This window comes from Cherax quadricarinatus, chromosome 7 (genome assembly GCF_038502225.1).
Source record: "Cherax quadricarinatus isolate ZL_2023a chromosome 7, ASM3850222v1, whole genome shotgun sequence".
Taxonomy (NCBI): Eukaryota; Metazoa; Arthropoda; class Malacostraca; order Decapoda; family Parastacidae; genus Cherax; species Cherax quadricarinatus.
In genome coordinates this window covers 36,152,344-36,168,991 of record NC_091298.1, presented here as the reverse complement: position 1 = coordinate 36,168,991, position 16,648 = coordinate 36,152,344, and positions in this window count along the sequence as shown.

Genomic DNA, 16,648 nt, shown 5'->3' with positions numbered 1-16,648 from the left:
ATATATATATATATATATATATATATATATATATATATATATATATATATATATATATATATATATATATATATATATATATATATATATATATATATATATATATATATATATATATATATATATATATATATATATATATATATATATATATGCGCAATAAGATCACAGTAAACACGTGATTTCAGAATATGCAAAACAACCACTCTGAAAGAATAGAGAAATTCCAAGCGCTTTTGTGACTACTCACATTATCAAGATACTATGATAGTATATATATACATATATATATATATATATATATATATATATATATATATATATATATATATATATATATATATATATATATATACATATATATATATATATATATATATATATATGTATAGTATATATATGTATATACATATATATATACATACATATATATATACATATATATGTATATATATATATATATATATGTATATATATGTATATATATATATACATACATATATTACATATATGTATATATATATATTACATATATGTATACATGTAGGTAGTAGGTTGGTAGACAGCAACCACCCAGGGAAGTACTACCGTCCTGCCAGATGACTGTGAAACAAAAACCTGTAACTGTTTTGCATGATGGTAGGATTGCTGGTTTCTTTTTCTGTCTCATAAACACGCTAAGATAACAGGGATATCTTGCTACTCCTACTTACACTTTGGTCACACTTCATAGACACGCACATGCATATATATATATATACATACATCTAGGTTTTTCTCCTTTTTCTAAATAGCTCTTGTTCTTTTTATTTCTTCTATTGTCCATGGGGAAGTGGAAAAGAATCTTTCCTCCGTAAGCCATGCGTGTCGTATGAGGCGACTAAAATGCCGGGAGCAATGGGCTAGTAACCCCTTCTCCTGTATACAATTACTAAAAAAGAGAAGAAGAAAAACTTTATAAAACTGGGTTGCTTAAATGTGCGTGGATGTAGTGCGGATGACAAGAAACAGATGATTGCTGATGTTATGAATGAAAAGAAGTTGGATGTCCTGGCCCTAAGCGAAACAAAGCTGAAGGGGGTAGGAGAGTTTCAGTGGGGGGAAATAAATGGGATTAAATCTGGAGTATCTGAGAGAGTTAGAGCAAAGGAAGGGGTAGCAGTAATGTTAAATGATCAGTTATGGAAGGAGAAAAGAGAATATGAATGTGTAAATTCAAGAATTATGTGGATTAAAGTAAAGGTTGGATGCGAGAAGTGGGTCATAATAAGCGTGTATGCACCTGGAGAAGAGAGGAATGCAGAGGAGAGAGAGAGATTTTGGGAGATGTTAAGTGAATGTATAGGAGCCTTTGAACCAAGTGAGAGAGTAATTGTGGTAGGGGACTTGAATGCTAAAGTAGGAGAAACTTTTAGAGAGGGTGTGGTAGGTAAGTTTGGGGTGCCAGGTGTAAATGATAATGGGAGCCCTTTGATTGAACTTTGTATAGAAAGGGGTTTAGTTATAGGTAATACATATTTTAAGAAAAAGAGGATAAATAAGTATACACGATATGATGTAGGGCGAAATGACAGTAGTTTGTTGGATTATGTATTGGTAGATAAAAGACTGTTGAGTAGACTTCAGGATGTACATGTTTATAGAGGGGCCACAGATATATCAGATCACTTTCTAGTTGTAGCTACACTGAGAGTAAAAGGTAGATGGGATACAAGGAGAATAGAAGCATCAGGGAAGAGAGAGGTAAAGGTTTATAAACTAAAAGAGGAGGCAGTTAGGGTAAGATATAAACAGCTATTGGAGGATAGATGGGCTAATGAGAGCATAGGCAATGGGGTCGAAGAGGTATGGGGTAGGTTTAAAAATGTAGTGTTAGAGTGTTCAGCAGAAGTTTGTGGTTACAGGAAAGTGGGTGCAGGAGGGAAGAGGAGCGATTGGTGGAATGATGATGTAAAGAGAGTAGTAAGGGAGAAAAAGTTAGCATATGAGAAGTTTTTACAAAGTAGAAGTGATGCAAGGAGGGAAGAGTATATGGAGAAAAAGAGAGAAGTTAAGAGAGTGGTGAAGCAATGTAAAAAGAGAGCAAATGAGAGAGTGGGTGAGATGTTATCAACAAATTTTGTTGAAAATAAGAAAAAGTTTTGGAGTGAGATTAACAAGTTAAGAAAGCCTAGAGAACAAATGGATTTGTCAGTTAAAAATAGGAGAGGAGAGTTATTAAATGGAGAGTTAGAGGTATTGGGAAGATGGAAGGAATATTTTGAGGAATTGTTAAATGTTGATGAAGATAGGGAAGCTGTGATTTCGTGTATAGGGCAAGGAGGAATAACATCTTGTAGGAGTGAGGAAGAGTCAGTTGTGAGTGTGGGGGAAGTTCGTGAGGCAGTAGGTAAAATGAAAGGGGGTAAGGCAGCCGGGATTGATGGGATAAAGATAGAAATGTTAAAAGCAGGTGGGGATATAGTTTTGGAGTGGTTGGTGCAATTATTTAATAAATGTATGGAAGAGGGTAAGGTACCTAGGGATTGGCAGAGAGCATGCATAGTTCCTTTGTATAAAGGCAAAGGGGATAAAAGAGAGTGCAAAAATTATAGGGGGATAAGTCTGTTGAGTGTACCTGGTAAAGTGTATGGTAGAGTTATAATTGAAAGAATTAAGAGTAAGACGGAGAATAGGATAGCAGATGAACAAGGAGGCTTTAGGAAAGGTAGGGGGTGTGTGGACCAGGTGTTTACAGTGAAACATATAAGTGAACAGTATTTAGATAAGGCTAAAGAGGTCTTTGTGGCATTTATGGATTTGGAAAAGGCGTATGACAGGGTGGATAGGGGGGCAATGTGGCAGATGTTGCAAGTGTATGGTGTAGGAGGTAGGTTACTGAAAGCAGTGAAGAGTTTTTACGAGGATAGTGAGGCTCAAGTTAGAGTATGTAGGAAAGAGGGGAATTTTTTCCCAGTAAAAGTAGGCCTTAGACAAGGATGTGTGATGTCACCGTGGTTGTTTAATATATTTATAGATGGGGTTGTAAGAGAAGTAAATGCGAGGGTCTTGGCAAGAGGCGTGGAGTTAAAAGATAAAGAATCACACACAAAGTGGGAGTTGTCACAGCTGCTCTTTGCTGATGACACTGTGCTCTTGGGAGATTCTGAAGAGAAGTTGCAGAGATTGGTGGATGAATTTGGTAGGGTGTGCAAAAGAAGAAAATTAAAGGTGAATACAGGAAAGAGTAAGGTTATGAGGATAACAAAAAGATTAGGTGATGAAAGATTGAATATCAGATTGGAGGGAGAGAGTATGGAGGAGGTGAACGTATTCAGATATTTGGGAGTGGACGTGTCAGCGGATGGGTCTATGAAAGATGAGGTGAATCATAGAATTGATGAGGGAAAAAGAGTGAGTGGTGCACTTAGGAGTCTGTGGAGACAAAGAACTTTGTCCTTGGAGGCAAAGAGGGGAATGTATGAGAGTATAGTTTTACCAACGCTCTTATATGGGTGTGAAGCGTGGGTGATGAATGTTGCAGCGAGGAGAAGGCTGGAGGCAGTGGAGATGTCATGTCTGAGGGCAATGTGTGGTGTGAATATAATGCAGAGAATTCGTAGTTTGGAAGTTAGGAGGAGGTGCGGGATTACCAAAACTGTTGTCCAGAGGGCTGAGGAAGGGTTGTTGAGGTGGTTCGGACATGTAGAGAGAATGGAGCGAAACAGAATGACTTCAAGAGTGTATCAGTCTGTAGTGGAAGGAAGGCGGGGTAGGGGTCGGCCTAGGAAGGGTTGGAGGGAGGGGGTAAAGGAGGTTTTGTGTGCGAGGGGCTTGGACTTCCAGCAGGCATGCGTGAGCGTGTTTGATAGGAGTGAATGGAGACAAATGGTTTTTAATACTTGACGTGCTGTTGGAGTGTGAGCAAAGTAACATTTATGAAGGGATTCAGGGAAACCGGCAGGCCGGACTTGAGTCCTGGAGATGGGAAGTACAGTGCCTGCACTCTGAAGGAGGGGTGTTAATGTTGCAGTTTAAAAACTGTAGTGTAAAGCACCCTTCTGGCAAGACAGTGATGGAGTGAATGATGGTGAAAGTTTTTCTTTTTCGGGCCACCCTGCCTTGGTGGGAATCGGCCGGTGTGATAATAAAAAAAAATAAAAAAAAATATATATATATATATATATATATATATATATATATATATATATATATATATATATATATATATATATATATATATATATCGTGCCGAATAAGCAAAATTTATCAATTATCAAGAGCCCATCTAAAATTAAGTCCTTTCTAAAATTTTCTCTTATACATTTAAAGGTATATATTTTTTCCATTTGTGTTAATGAAAAAATTAATAATTTTGTACCAAAAGTAGCTTAGAAAACTTACCTAACCTTATATAACAAGCACAATTTAATTCAGCCTAATCCAACTAAATGTAGACAGCTTAGTTCATATTTCGCGCTACTAAGGTGCTGCCCTCTGGGCCTGCTCCAGGTCTGTGGGAAGCTGCTCCCACACTCTCTCACACAGTGGCCTAGCAGGAAGACACAAGGTCTACTACTAGCTCCCTCTCGTGGGATGGCCCTCCTGGGCCATGGGCACAACACACTAGCCTGTGTACCCACCACGACATTACAAATAAAGAAAGAAGCCTCCGAAGGCGTATCATTGAACCCCGGTTGCAACAATACCAATTAATCGTGTTTCACATTGGTGGGAAGTGGTGGTTGCAGCAGTTGTGTTTGCCCGGAGAGAGGAAGGAAGTGGTATGAAGTCATCTTCACTTCATCACCCCTTGCAAGAAGCATCCGTCTCTCAACGAGTTATCCTGATGTCGTGTCTGCACGTTTCAGCATCTAGACACAGGCACAAGCAGGATCCAGCCGAAATTTGCCGAATTTCTTCGAGAATTGTAAGTGGCGTCCCAGCGACCCCACGCTACAGTGTTCCACGCTGTTTCTCAAGTCACGTGTTCAGCGTCACTTGTATGTTCTGCTGTTGTTGGTCAGCTCAGCACAGCTGTTTCAGCAAGCCAGAAGTGAGTTTTGTGGTGATTTCTGCGCCCAGTGTGAGTTTCTTCATGTGTTTGTGGGTGGGAGACGAGGAAGTGGCCAGATCCTCCCTCACCATACACTCACCCACGCTCCTTGCCACACACTACCATACACCACCACGCCATCACTCCCTCAGCTGTGTTTTCTGCTGTTTTTCGTGTGAATTCATTGCCAGAGCTGTGTATCCAAGTGCCCGAGGCCACTCAAAGCCACGTAGATCAGCAAGCCACGTGGATCAGCAAGCCACATGGATCAGCAAGCCACATGTATCAGCAAGCCACGTGGATCAGCAAGTTATGTGGATCAGCATGCCACGTAGATCACTCGAAGCCATGTGGATCAGCAAGCCATGTGGATCAGCAAGCCACGTGGATCAGCAAGCCACGTGGATCAGCAAGCCACGTGGATCAGCAAGCCATGTAGATCAGAAAGCCACATAGATCAGCATGCCACCTGGATCCCGGCGCCACGTTGGGTGTGGACGATGTCACGTGGATCTACAAGCCACGTGGGTTACCAAGCTAGATGTCCCAGGCCTCATGCTGTGGTCTGCTGCCCGCATCACACTGACGTCACCGACAATGCTGCTCCTTAACAAGCAGACAGGTAATCAAACTATAGTCACCATATACTCACTCGCTACTCCTATCTGAACTTTTCCCTCACACTTCCTAACATCCCTTTGACTCATCTGGGTTTTCAACTTCCAATTGTGACCCCTTTTTTCTGTGTCCCCTCTCTGGAACATCCTGTCTCTGTTCACCATGTCTATTCCACGCAGTATTTTGTATGTCGTTATCATGCCTTCCTTAACCCTCCTGTCCTCCAGTGTCGTCAGGCCGATTTCCCTTAACCTTTCTTCGTAGGACATTCCCCTTTGCTCTGGAAGTAAATTTGTCGTAAACCTTTGCACTTTCTCTATTTTCTTGATGTGCTTGATCAAGTGTGGGTTCCAAACAGGTGCCGCAGACTCCAGTATGAGCTTGACGTACACGGTATACAGTGTCATGAGCGATTCCTTACTAAGGAATCGGAACGCTATTCTCAGGCTTGCCAGGCGCCTATATGCTGTAGCAGTTATCTGGTTGATATGTGCTTCCGGAGACGTGCTCGGTGTTATGCTCACCCCAAGATCTTTCTCCTTGAACGAGGTTTGCAGTTTTTGGCCACAGAGCCTATACTCCTTCTGCAGTCTTCTTTGCCCTTCCCCGATCTTCATGACTTTGCATTTGATGGGGTAAAATTCGAGAAGCCAGTTGCTGGACCAGATGTCCAGCCTGTCCAGGTTTCTTTGAAGTCCTGCCTGATCCTCATCTGATTTAATTCTCCTCATTAACCTCACATTATCTGCAAACAGGAACACTTCTGAGTCTAACCCTTCCATCATGTCATTTACATATTCCACAAATAGCACTGCTCCTAGGACCGACCCCTGTGGGACCCCTCTCGTCACAGGTGCCCACTGTGATACCTCATCACATACCATGACTCGTTGTTGCCTCCCTGTCAGGTATTCTCTGATCCATTGCAGCGTCCTTCCTGTTATACGCACCTGATCCTCTAGCTTCTGCACTAATCTCCTGTGAGGAACTGTGTCGAAGGCCTTCTTGCAGTCCAAGAATATGCAATCAACACACCCTTCTCTCTCGTGTCTTACTTCTGTTACTTTATCATAAAACTCCAGAAGATTTGTGAGACAGGATTTCCCTTCCATAAATCCATGCTGGTTGGCATTTATACTCTAATTCCGTTCCAGGTGCCCCACCACTCTCCTCCTGTTAATTTTCTCCAAGACTTTGCATACTATACACGTCAGTGACACTGGTCTATAGTTTAGTACCTTTTTTCTGTCTCCTTTTTTAAAATATGTGTACTACATTTGCCGTCTTCTATGCCTCAGGTAGTTGCCCAGTTTCAAGGGATGTGTTGAAGATTGTGGTTAGTGGTGCACACAGCATTTCTGCTCCCTCTCTAAGGACCCACGGGAAGATGTTGTCCGATCCCATTACCTCTGTGATATCAACGTCTCTTAGCAGCTTCTTCACCTCCTCCTCAGTTGTGTGTATGTCATCCAACACTTGTTGATATATTCCTTGTTGGCATCCCCCTCTGTTCTGTTCACACAGAGTCCTTCCTGTCTCTACTGTAAATACTTTCTTAAATCTCATGTTGAGCCTCTCACATGCCTCTTGATCGCTTCTGGTGAGTTCCCCACCTTCTTTCCTCAGCATGATCACCTGGTCTTTGACTTTTGTTTTCCTCCTAATGTGGCTATAGACCAGTTTCAGGTCAGACTTTTCTTTCGATGCTATGTTGTTTTTGTACTGTCGCTGGGCCTCCCTCCTTATCTGTGCATACTAGTTTCTGGCTCTTCGACTAGTCTCTATTTTCCTGGGTCCTTCGCATCCTGTACCTTTTCCATTCTCTGGTGTACTTAGTTTTTGCCTCCCTACACCTTCAGGTAAACCAAGAACTAGCTTTGGTCTTCCCATTATTTCTATTGCCCTTGGGAACAAACCTTTCCTCTGCCTCCCTGCATTTTAATGTTACGTATTCTATCATTTCATTTACTGAATTTCCTGCAAATTCTCTGTCCCACTGAAAGTTCTGAAGGAAGGTCCTCATACCTGTGTAGTCCCCACTTTTATAGTTTGGCTTTTTCCAATCCAACTCCTGTTACCCTCTCTACTTGTAACTCTACTATGTATTCAAAACACAGAACCATGTGATCACTAGCTCCAAGGGGCCTCTCATATGTGATGTCCTCAGTGTCTGAACTGCTCAGGGTGAACACAAGGTCCAGTCTTGCTGGTTCATCCTCTCTCTCTGGTAGTGTCCTTAACATGTTGATGAACGAGGTTTTCCAGTGCCACATCCATCATCTTGGCTTCCCATGTTTCGGGACCCCCGTGTGTGTGTATGTGTGTGTGTGTGTGTGTGTGTGTGTGTGTGTGTGTGTGTGTGTGTGTGTGTGTGTGTGTGTGTGTGTGTCTGTCTGTCTGTGTCTGTCTGTGTCTGTGTCTGTGTGTGTGTCTGTGTATTAGTTACTATTTGCCAAAAGCACTTGTCGATAAGACAATTGGCTTGCTAATAAAATGAGTGTATATGTGTGTGTGGTATGTGTGAAGGATGCATGCGTGTGTGTGTGTGTATGTGTGTTTGTTTGTGTGTGTGTGTGTGTGTGTGCGTGCGTGTGTGTGTGTGTGTGTGTGTGTGTGTGTGTGTGTGTGTGTGTGTGTGTGTGTGTGTGTGTGTGTGTGTGTGTGTGTGTGTGTGTGTGTGTGTGTGTGTGTGTGTGTGTGTGTGTGTGTGTGTGTGTGTGTGTGTGTGTGTGTGTGTGTGTGCCAGTATGTGTGTGTGTGTGTTCATATCTTCAGCGACATCTTTAAATAAAATTTCCTAGGCATGTCATGACCATAGTTGTGAATAATGACATTGTTTCCATTTTAGCTGTGATGAGTGTGACGTGTCTTGGCAGTCGTCTAACACCGTCACCTTATGTCCATGATGAAGTCGAACATCGCGTGACACGTCCCTCCGCCCCTTCATCTTGCCTTCCACTAACCTCGTTGCCTCGCTCAACATTATATTTAAGTATGCCCACAGCAGTAATTTACTCGTCAGTGTTGCAGGTAGACATTCACCTTCTACCAAGGTACTACCCGCCTCTCATATTGATGTTAATGTCATTAGGAAAGCATAAACATTTAGGGGTTAAACATCGCTTCACTGTATAAAACACTACAACAGTCAGTTAACACTACACAGGATCAGAAGTTATCTGATTTGATTCGAGGATGTGGAAAATAATGTCAATTCGTTGGATGCGAAACCCTTCACCAGCAACAAGGAATCTCGATGGTCGTCTGATCTGTTTCGTGTGATATGAAACCTCTGAAACAATTTACACTCTGACAGGATAATCACCTTGTGCTTTACGTCCCTATGAGTTTCTTTATATTCTGCAATAAGATATTATTATCTTTCTCGTATATGACACCAAGTGTGAGAATGGTCTGCAAAAGGCGTTAACATCCGGAGCCTGTTGTATAACTTAGCTGTTGGGGGCTAATATCAGGGGTCTGTTTTGAGACTTAGCTTGAAGGGGGCTAATATCAGGGACCTGTTGTGAGAAATTGCTCCTGGGGGCTAATATCTCAGCCTTCGTGTGAGATTGACCTGCAGTGAGCTGGAGTGAGAATGAAGCTTCTGGAGAGAAAGAGAAGGTGGGGAGGCATGTGAGAGACCAGACACTGCTGCGTTGGTGAGGTAGCAACGTCAGGAGATTGTTTAATGTAGCTATGTAATTGTAAAGTGAGGAGACTGTGTAATGGTAGCAAAGTGAGGAGACTATGTAATGGTAGCAACGTGAGGAGACTATGTAATGGTAGCAAAGTGAGGAGACTGTGTAATGGTAGCAAAGTGAGGAGACTATGTAATGGTAGCAACGTGAGGAGACTATGTAATGGTAGCAACGCGAGATTGTGTAATGGTAGCAACGCGAGGAGGCTGTGTAATGGTAGCAACGCGAGGAGACTGTGTAATTGTTGCAACGTGAGGAGACTGTGCAATGGTACCGAAGTGAGAAGACTGAGTAATGGTAGCAAAGTGAGAAGACTGATTAATGGTAGCAACGTGAGAAGACTGTGTAATGGGAGCAAAGTATGAAAACTGAGTAATGGTAGCAACGTGAGAAGTCTGTGTAATGGTAGCAATGTGAGAAGAAAGATTAATGGTAGCAACGGGAGAAGACTGTGTAATGGTAGCAACGTGAGGAGGCTGTGTAATGGTAGCAAAGTGTGAAAACTGAGTAACGGTAGCAACATGAGAAGACTGTGTAATGGTAGCAAGCTGAGAAAAATGAGTAATGGTAGCAACGTGAGGTGACTGTGTAATAGTAGCAACGTGAGGAAACTGTGTAATGGTAGCAACGTAGGGCATAATTGAACGTTATTTATAGCTATATGAGATTAAAGCCGTGTTCAAGAGTGTTTGAATTAGGAATGCACACTAGTTAGAGTGCTCCTGAGCTCCACTGACATAACTACCATGAGGAAGGACCCGCCATCTTGACGGTGGCTGTACAGAGACCAGTTAAATTCAATCTACACTTAAGATGATCAATAAACAGTAAGCTGGGAAGACCGCCAATAACTGTAACGTGAGGCGAGTGTGTAATGTTGCTTATTTGAGGAGATTATTGGTGGTGACAATGCTAGTGGAGGAAATGGGAAGAGACTGTGTGGTGACTGTAACGTGATGAGATTGCTGGGTAGTATAATGTGAGGAGATTGTGTGGTGATTGTAACGTGAGGAGATTGTATGATAGTTTAATGTGAGGAGATTGTATGGTGAGTGAAGTGTGAGAGTGTGTGGTGGGTGAAGTGTGAGAGTGTGTGGTGGGTGAAGTGTGAGAGTGTGTGGTGGGTGAAGTGTGAGAGTGTGTGGTGGGTGAAGTGTGAGAACGTGTGCTGTTTGTAACGTGAGGAGATTGTATGGTGAGTGAAGAGTGAGAGTGTGTTTTGGGTGAAGTGTGAGAGTGTGTGGTGGGTGAAGTGTGAGAGTGTGTGGTGGGTGAAGTGTGAGAGAGTCTGGTGGGTGAAGTGTGGGAGTGTGTGTGTTAGGTGAAGTGTGAGTGTGGTGGGTGAAGTGTGATAGTGTGTGGTGGGTGAAGTGTGAGAGTGTGTAGTGGGTGAAGTGTGAGAGTGTGTGGTGGGTGAAGTGTGAGAGTGTTTGGTGTGTGAAATGTGAGAGTGTGTGGTGGGTGAAGTGTGGGAGTGTGTGTGGTGGGTGAAGTGTGGGAGTGTGTGGTGGGTGAAGTGTGAGAGTGTGTGGTGGGTGAAGTGTGAGAGTGTGTGGTGGGTGAAGTGTGAAAGTATGTGGTGGGTGAAGTGTGAGAATGTGTGGTGGGTGAAGTGTGAGTGTGTGGTGGGTGAAGTGTGAGAGTGTGTGGTGGGTGAAGGGTGAGAGTGTGTGTTGGGTGAAGTGTGAGAGTGTGTGACGGGTGAAGTATGAGAGTGTGTGCTGGGTGAAGTGTGAGAGTGTGAGAGTGTGTGATGGGTGAAGTGTGAGAGTGTGTGGTGGGTGAAGTGTGAGAGTGTGTGGTGGGTGAAGTTTGAGAGTGAGTGGTGGGTGAAGTGTGAGAGTGTGTGGTCGGTGAAGTGTGAGAGCGTGTGGTGGGTGAAGTTTGAGAGTGTGTGGTGGATAAAGTATGAGAGTGTGTGGTGGGTGAAGTGTGAGAGTGTGTGGTGGGTGAAGTGTGAGAGTGTGTGGTGGGTGAAGTGTGAGAGTGTGTGGTGGGTGAAGTGTGATAGTGTGTGGTGGGTGAAGTGTGAGAGTGTGTGGTGGGTGAATTGTGAGAGTGTGTGGTGGGTGAAGTGTGATAGTGTGTGGTGGGTGAAGTGTGAGAGTGTGTGGTGGGTGAAGTGTGAGAGTGTGTGGTGGGTGAAGTGCGAGAGTGTGTGGTGGGTGAAGCGTGAGAGTGTGTGGTGGGTGAATTGTGAGGGTGTGTGGTGGGTGAAATGTGAGAGTGTGTGGTGGGTGAAGTGTGAGAGTGTGAGAGTGTGTGTCGGGTGAAGTGTGAGAGTGTGTGGTGGGTGAAGTGTGAGAATGTGTGGTGGGTGAAGTGTGAGGGTGTGTGGTGGGTGAAGTGTGAGAGTGTGTGGCGGGTGAAATGTGAGAGTGTGTGGTGGGTGAAGTGTGAGAGTGTGAGAGTGTGTGGCGGGTAAAGTGTGAGAGTGTGTGGTGGGTGAAGTGTGAGTGTGTGGTGGGTGAAGTGTGAGGGTGTGTGGTGGGTGAAGTGTGAGAGTGTGTGGTGGGTGAAGTGTGAGGGTGTGTGGTGGGTGAAGTGTGAGGGTGTGTGGTGGGTGAAGTGTGAGAGTGCGAGAGTGAGTGGTGGGTGAAGTGTGAGAGTGTGTGGTGGGTGAAGTGTGAGGCTGTGTGGTGGGTGAAGTGTGAGAATGTGTGGTGGATGAAGTGTGAGGGTGTGTAGTGGGTGAAGTGTTAGAGGGTGAGAGTGTGAGAGTGTGAGAATGTGTGGCGGGTGAAGTGTGAGAGTGTGTTTTGGGTGAAGTGTGAGAGTCTGTTTTGGGTGAAGTGTGAGAGTGTGTGGTGGGTGAAGTGTGAGAGTGTGTGGTGGGTGAAGTGTGAGAGCGTGTGGTGGGTGAAGTTTGAGAGTGTGTGGTGGGTAATGTGTGAGAGTGTGTGGTGGGTGAAATGTGAGAGTGTGTGGTGGGTGAAGTGTGAAAGTGTGTGGTGGATGAAGTGTGAGAGTGTGTGGTGGGTGAAGTGTGAGTGTGTGTGGTGGGTGAAGAGCGAGAGTGTGTGGTGGGTGAAGCGTGAGAGTGTGTGGTGGGTGAAGTGTGAAGGTGTGTGGTGGGTGAAGTGTGAGAGTGTGTGGTGGGTGAAGTGTGAGAGTGTGTGGTGGGTGAAGTGTGAGAGTGTGTGGTGGGTGAAGTGTGAGAGTGTGTGGTGGGTGAAGTGTGAGAGTGTGTGGCGGTTGAAGTGTGAGAGTGTGTGGTGGGTGAAGTGTTAGAGTGTGTGGCGGGTGAAGTGTGAGAGTGTGTGGTGGGTGAAGTGTGAGTGTGTGGTGGGTGAAGCGTGAGGGTGTGCGGTGGGTGAAGTGTGAGAGTGTGAGAGTGTGTGGTGGGTGAAGTGTGAGGGTGTGTGGTGAGTGAAGTGTGAGGGTGTGTGGTGGGTGAAGTGTGAGAGTGTGTGGTGGGTGAAGTGTGAGAGTGTGTGGTGGGTGAAGTGTGAGGGTGTGTGGTGGGTGAAGTGTGAGAGTGTGTGGTGGATGAAGTGTGAGGGTATGTAGTGGGTGAAGTGTGAGAGGGTGAGAGTGTGAGGGTGTGAGAATGTGTGGCGGGTGAAGTGTGAGAGTGTGTTTTGGTTGAAGTGTGAGAGTGTGCTTTGGGTGAAGTGTGAGAGTGTGTGGTGGGTGAAGTGTGAGAGTGTGTGGTGAGTGAAATGTGAGAGTGTGTGGTGGGTGAAGTGTGAGAGTGTGTGGTGGGTGAAGTGTGAGAGTGTGTGGTGGGTGAATTGTGAGAGTGTGTGGTGGGTGAAGTGCGAGAGTGTGTGGTGGGTGAAGCGTGATAATGTGTGGTGGGTGAAGTGTGAGAGTGTGTGGTGGGTGAAGTGTGAGGGTGTGCGGTGGGTGAAGTGTGAGAGTGTGTGGTGGGTGAAGTGTGAGGGTGTGTGGTGAGTGAAGTGTGAGGGTGTGTTGTGGATGGAGTGTGAGAGTGCGGGAGTGAGTGGTGGGTGAAGTGTGAGAGTGTGTGGTAGGTAAAGTGTGAGAGCGTGTGGTGGGTGAAGTGTGAGAATGTGTGGTGGGTGAAGTGTGAGAGTGTGTGGTGGGTGAAATGTGAGTGTGTGTTGGGTGAAGTGTGATAGTGTGTGGTGGGTGAAGTGTGAGAGTGTGTGGTGGGTGAAGCGTGAGAGTGTGTGGTGGGTGAAGTGTGAGGGTGTGTGGTGGGTGAAGTGTGAGAGTGTGAGAGTGAGTGGCGGGTGAAGTGTGAGAGTGTGTGGTGGGTGAAGTGTGAGAGTGTGTGGTGGGTGAAGTGTGAGAGTGTGAGAGTGTGTGGCGGGTGAAGTGTGAGAGTGTGTGGTGGGTGAAGTGTGAGAATGTGAGGTGGGTGTAGTGTGAGGGTGTGTGGGGGATGAAGTGTGAGAGTGTGTGGTGGGGGAAGTGTGAAAGTATGTGGTGGGTGAAGTGTGAGAATGTGTGGTGGGTGAAGTGTGAGTGTGTGGTGGGTGAAGTGTGAGAGTGTGTGGTGGGTGAAGTGTGAGTGTGTGGTGGGTGAAGTGTGAGGGTGTGCGGTGGGTGAAGTGTGAGAAATGTGTGTGTGGTGGGTGAAGAGTGTGTGGTGGGTGAAGTGTGAAGGTGAGTGTGTGGTGGGTGAAGTGTGAGATTGTGTGGTGGGTGAAGTTTGAGAGTGTGTGGTGGGTGAAGTGTGAGAGTGTGTGGTGGGTGAATTGTGAGAGTGTGTGGTGGGTGAAGTGTGAAGTGTGAGAGTGTGTGGTGGGTGAAGTGTGAGGGTGTGTAAGTGTGAGAATGTGTGGTGGAAGTGTGAGAGTGTGAGAGTGTGAGGGTGTGTGAGAATGTGTGGCGGGTGAAGTGTGAGAGTGTGTGAGAGTTTGGTTTAAGTGTGAGAGTGTGTGGTGGGTGAAGTGTGAGAGTGTGTGGTGGGTGAAGGGTGAAAATGTGTGTTGGGTGAAATGTGAGAGTGTGTGTTGGGTGAAGTGTGAGAGTGTGTGGTGGGTGAAATGTGAGAGTGTGTGGTGGGTGAAGTGTGAGAGTGTGTGGTGGGTGAAGTGTGAGAGTGTGTGGTGGGTGAAGTGTGAGAGTGTGTGGTGGGTGAAGTGTGAGAGTGTGTGGTGGGTGAAGTGTGAGGGTGTGTGGTGGGTGAAGTGTGAGAGTGTGTGGTGGGTAAAGTGTGTGAGGATGGTGTGTGGAGCGTGTGGTTTGTGAAGTGAAGTGTGAGTGTGAGTGTGTTGTGGGTGGAGTGTGAGAGTGCGGGAGTGAGTGGTGGGTGAAGTGTGAGAGTGTGTGGTAGGTAAAGTGTGAGAGTGTGTGGTGGGTGAAGCGTGAGAGTGTGTGGTGGGTGAAGTGTGAGGGTGTGTGGTGGGTGAAGTGTGAGAGTGTGTGGTGGGTGAAGTGTGATAGTGTGTGGTGGGTGAAGTGCGAGAGTGTGTGGTGGGTGAAGCGTGAGAGTGTGTGGTGGGTGAAGTGTGAGGGTGTGTGGTGGGTGAAGTGTGAGAGTGTGTGGTGGGTGAAGTGTGAGAGTGTGAGAGTGTGTGACGGGTGAAGTGTGAGAGTGTGTGGTGGGTGAAGTGTGAGAATGTGTGGTGGCTGAAGTGTGACGGTGTGTGGTGGGTGAAGTGTGAGAGTGTGTGGCGGGTGAAGTGTGAGAGTGTGTGGTGGATGAAGTGTGAGGGTGTGTAGTGGGTGAAGTGTGAGAGTGTGAGAGTGTGAGAGTGTGAAAGTGTGAGAGTGTGAGAGTGTGAGAGTGTGAGAATGTGTAGCGGGTGAAGTGTGAGAGTGTGTTTTGGGTGAAGTGTGAGAGTGTGCTTTGGGTGAAGTGTGAGAGTGTGTGGTGGATGAAGTGTGAGAGTGTGTGGTAAGTGAAGTGTGAGAGTGTGTGGTGGGTGAAGTGTGAGAGTGTGTGGTGGGTGAAGTGTGAGAGTGTGTGGTGGGTGAAGTGTGAGAGTGTGTGGTAGGTAAAGTGTGAGAGTGTGTGGTGGGTGAAGTGTGAGAGTGTGTGGTGGGTGAAGTGTGAGAGTGTGTGGTCGGTGAAGTGTGAGAGTGTGTGGTCGGTGAAGTGTTAGAGCTTGTGGTGGGTGAAGTTTGAGAGTGTGTGGTGGGTAAAGTGTGAGAGTGTGTGGTGGGTGAAGTGTGAGAGTGTGTGGTGGGCGAAATGTGAGAGAGTGTGGTGGGTGAAGTGTGATAGTGTGTGGTGGGTGAAGTGTGAGAGTGTGTGGTGGGTGAAGTGTGAGAGTGTGTAGTGGGTGAAGTGCGAGAGTGTGTGGTGGGAGAAGTGTGAGGGTGTGTGGTGGGTGAAGTGTGAGAGTGTGTGGTGGGTGAAGTGTGAGAGTGTGAGAGTGAGTGGCGGGTGAAGTGTGAGAGTGTGTGGTGGGTGAAGTGTGAGAGTGTGTGGTGGGTGAAGTGTGAGAGTGTGAGAGTGTGTGACGGGTGAAGTGTGAGAGTGTGTGGTGGGTGAAGTGTGAGGGTGTGTGGTGGGTGAAGTGTGAGAGTCTGTGGCGGGTGAAGTTTGAGAGTGTGTGGTGGGTGAAGTGTTAGAGTGTGTGGCGGGTGAAGTGTGAGAGTGTGTGGTGGGTGAAGTGTGAGGGTGTGTTGTGAGTGAAGTGTGAGGGTGTGTGGTGGGTGAAGTGTGAGAGTGTGTGGTGGGTGAAGTGTGAGGGTGTGTGGTGGGTGAAGTGTGAGAGTGTGTGGTGGGTGAAGTGTGAGAGTGTGTGGTGGGTGAAGTGTGAGAGTGTGTGGTGGGTGAAGTGTGAGAGTGTGTGGTGGGTGAAGTGTGAGAGTGTGTGGTGGATGAAGTGTGAGGGTATGTAGTGGGTGAAGTGTGAGAGGGTGAGAGTGTGAGGGTGTGAGACTGTGTGGCGGGTGAAGTGTGAGAGTGTGTTTTGGTTGAAGTGTGAGAGTGTGCTTTGGGTGAAGTGTGAGAGTGTGTGGTGGGTGAATTGTGAGAGTGTGTGGTGGGTGAAATGTGAGAGTGTGTGGTGGGTGAAGTGTGAGAGTGTGTGGTGGGTGAAGTGTGAGAGTGTGTGGTGGGTGAAGTGTGAGAGTGTGTGGTGGGTGAAGTGTGAGAGTGTGTGGTGGGTGAAGTGTGAGGGTGTGTGGTGGGTGAAGTGTGAGAGTGTGTGGTGGGTGATGTGTGAGACTGTGTGGTGGGTGAAGTGTGAGAGTCTGTGGTGGGTGAAATGTGAGGGTGTGTGGTGAGTGAAGTGTGAGGGTGTGTTGTGGGTGGAGTGTGAGAGTGCGGGAGTGAGTGGTGGGTGAGAGTGTGTGGTCGGTAAAGTGTGAGAGTGTGTGGTGGGTGAAGTGTGAGAGTGTGTGGTGGGTGAAGTGTGAGAGTGTGTGG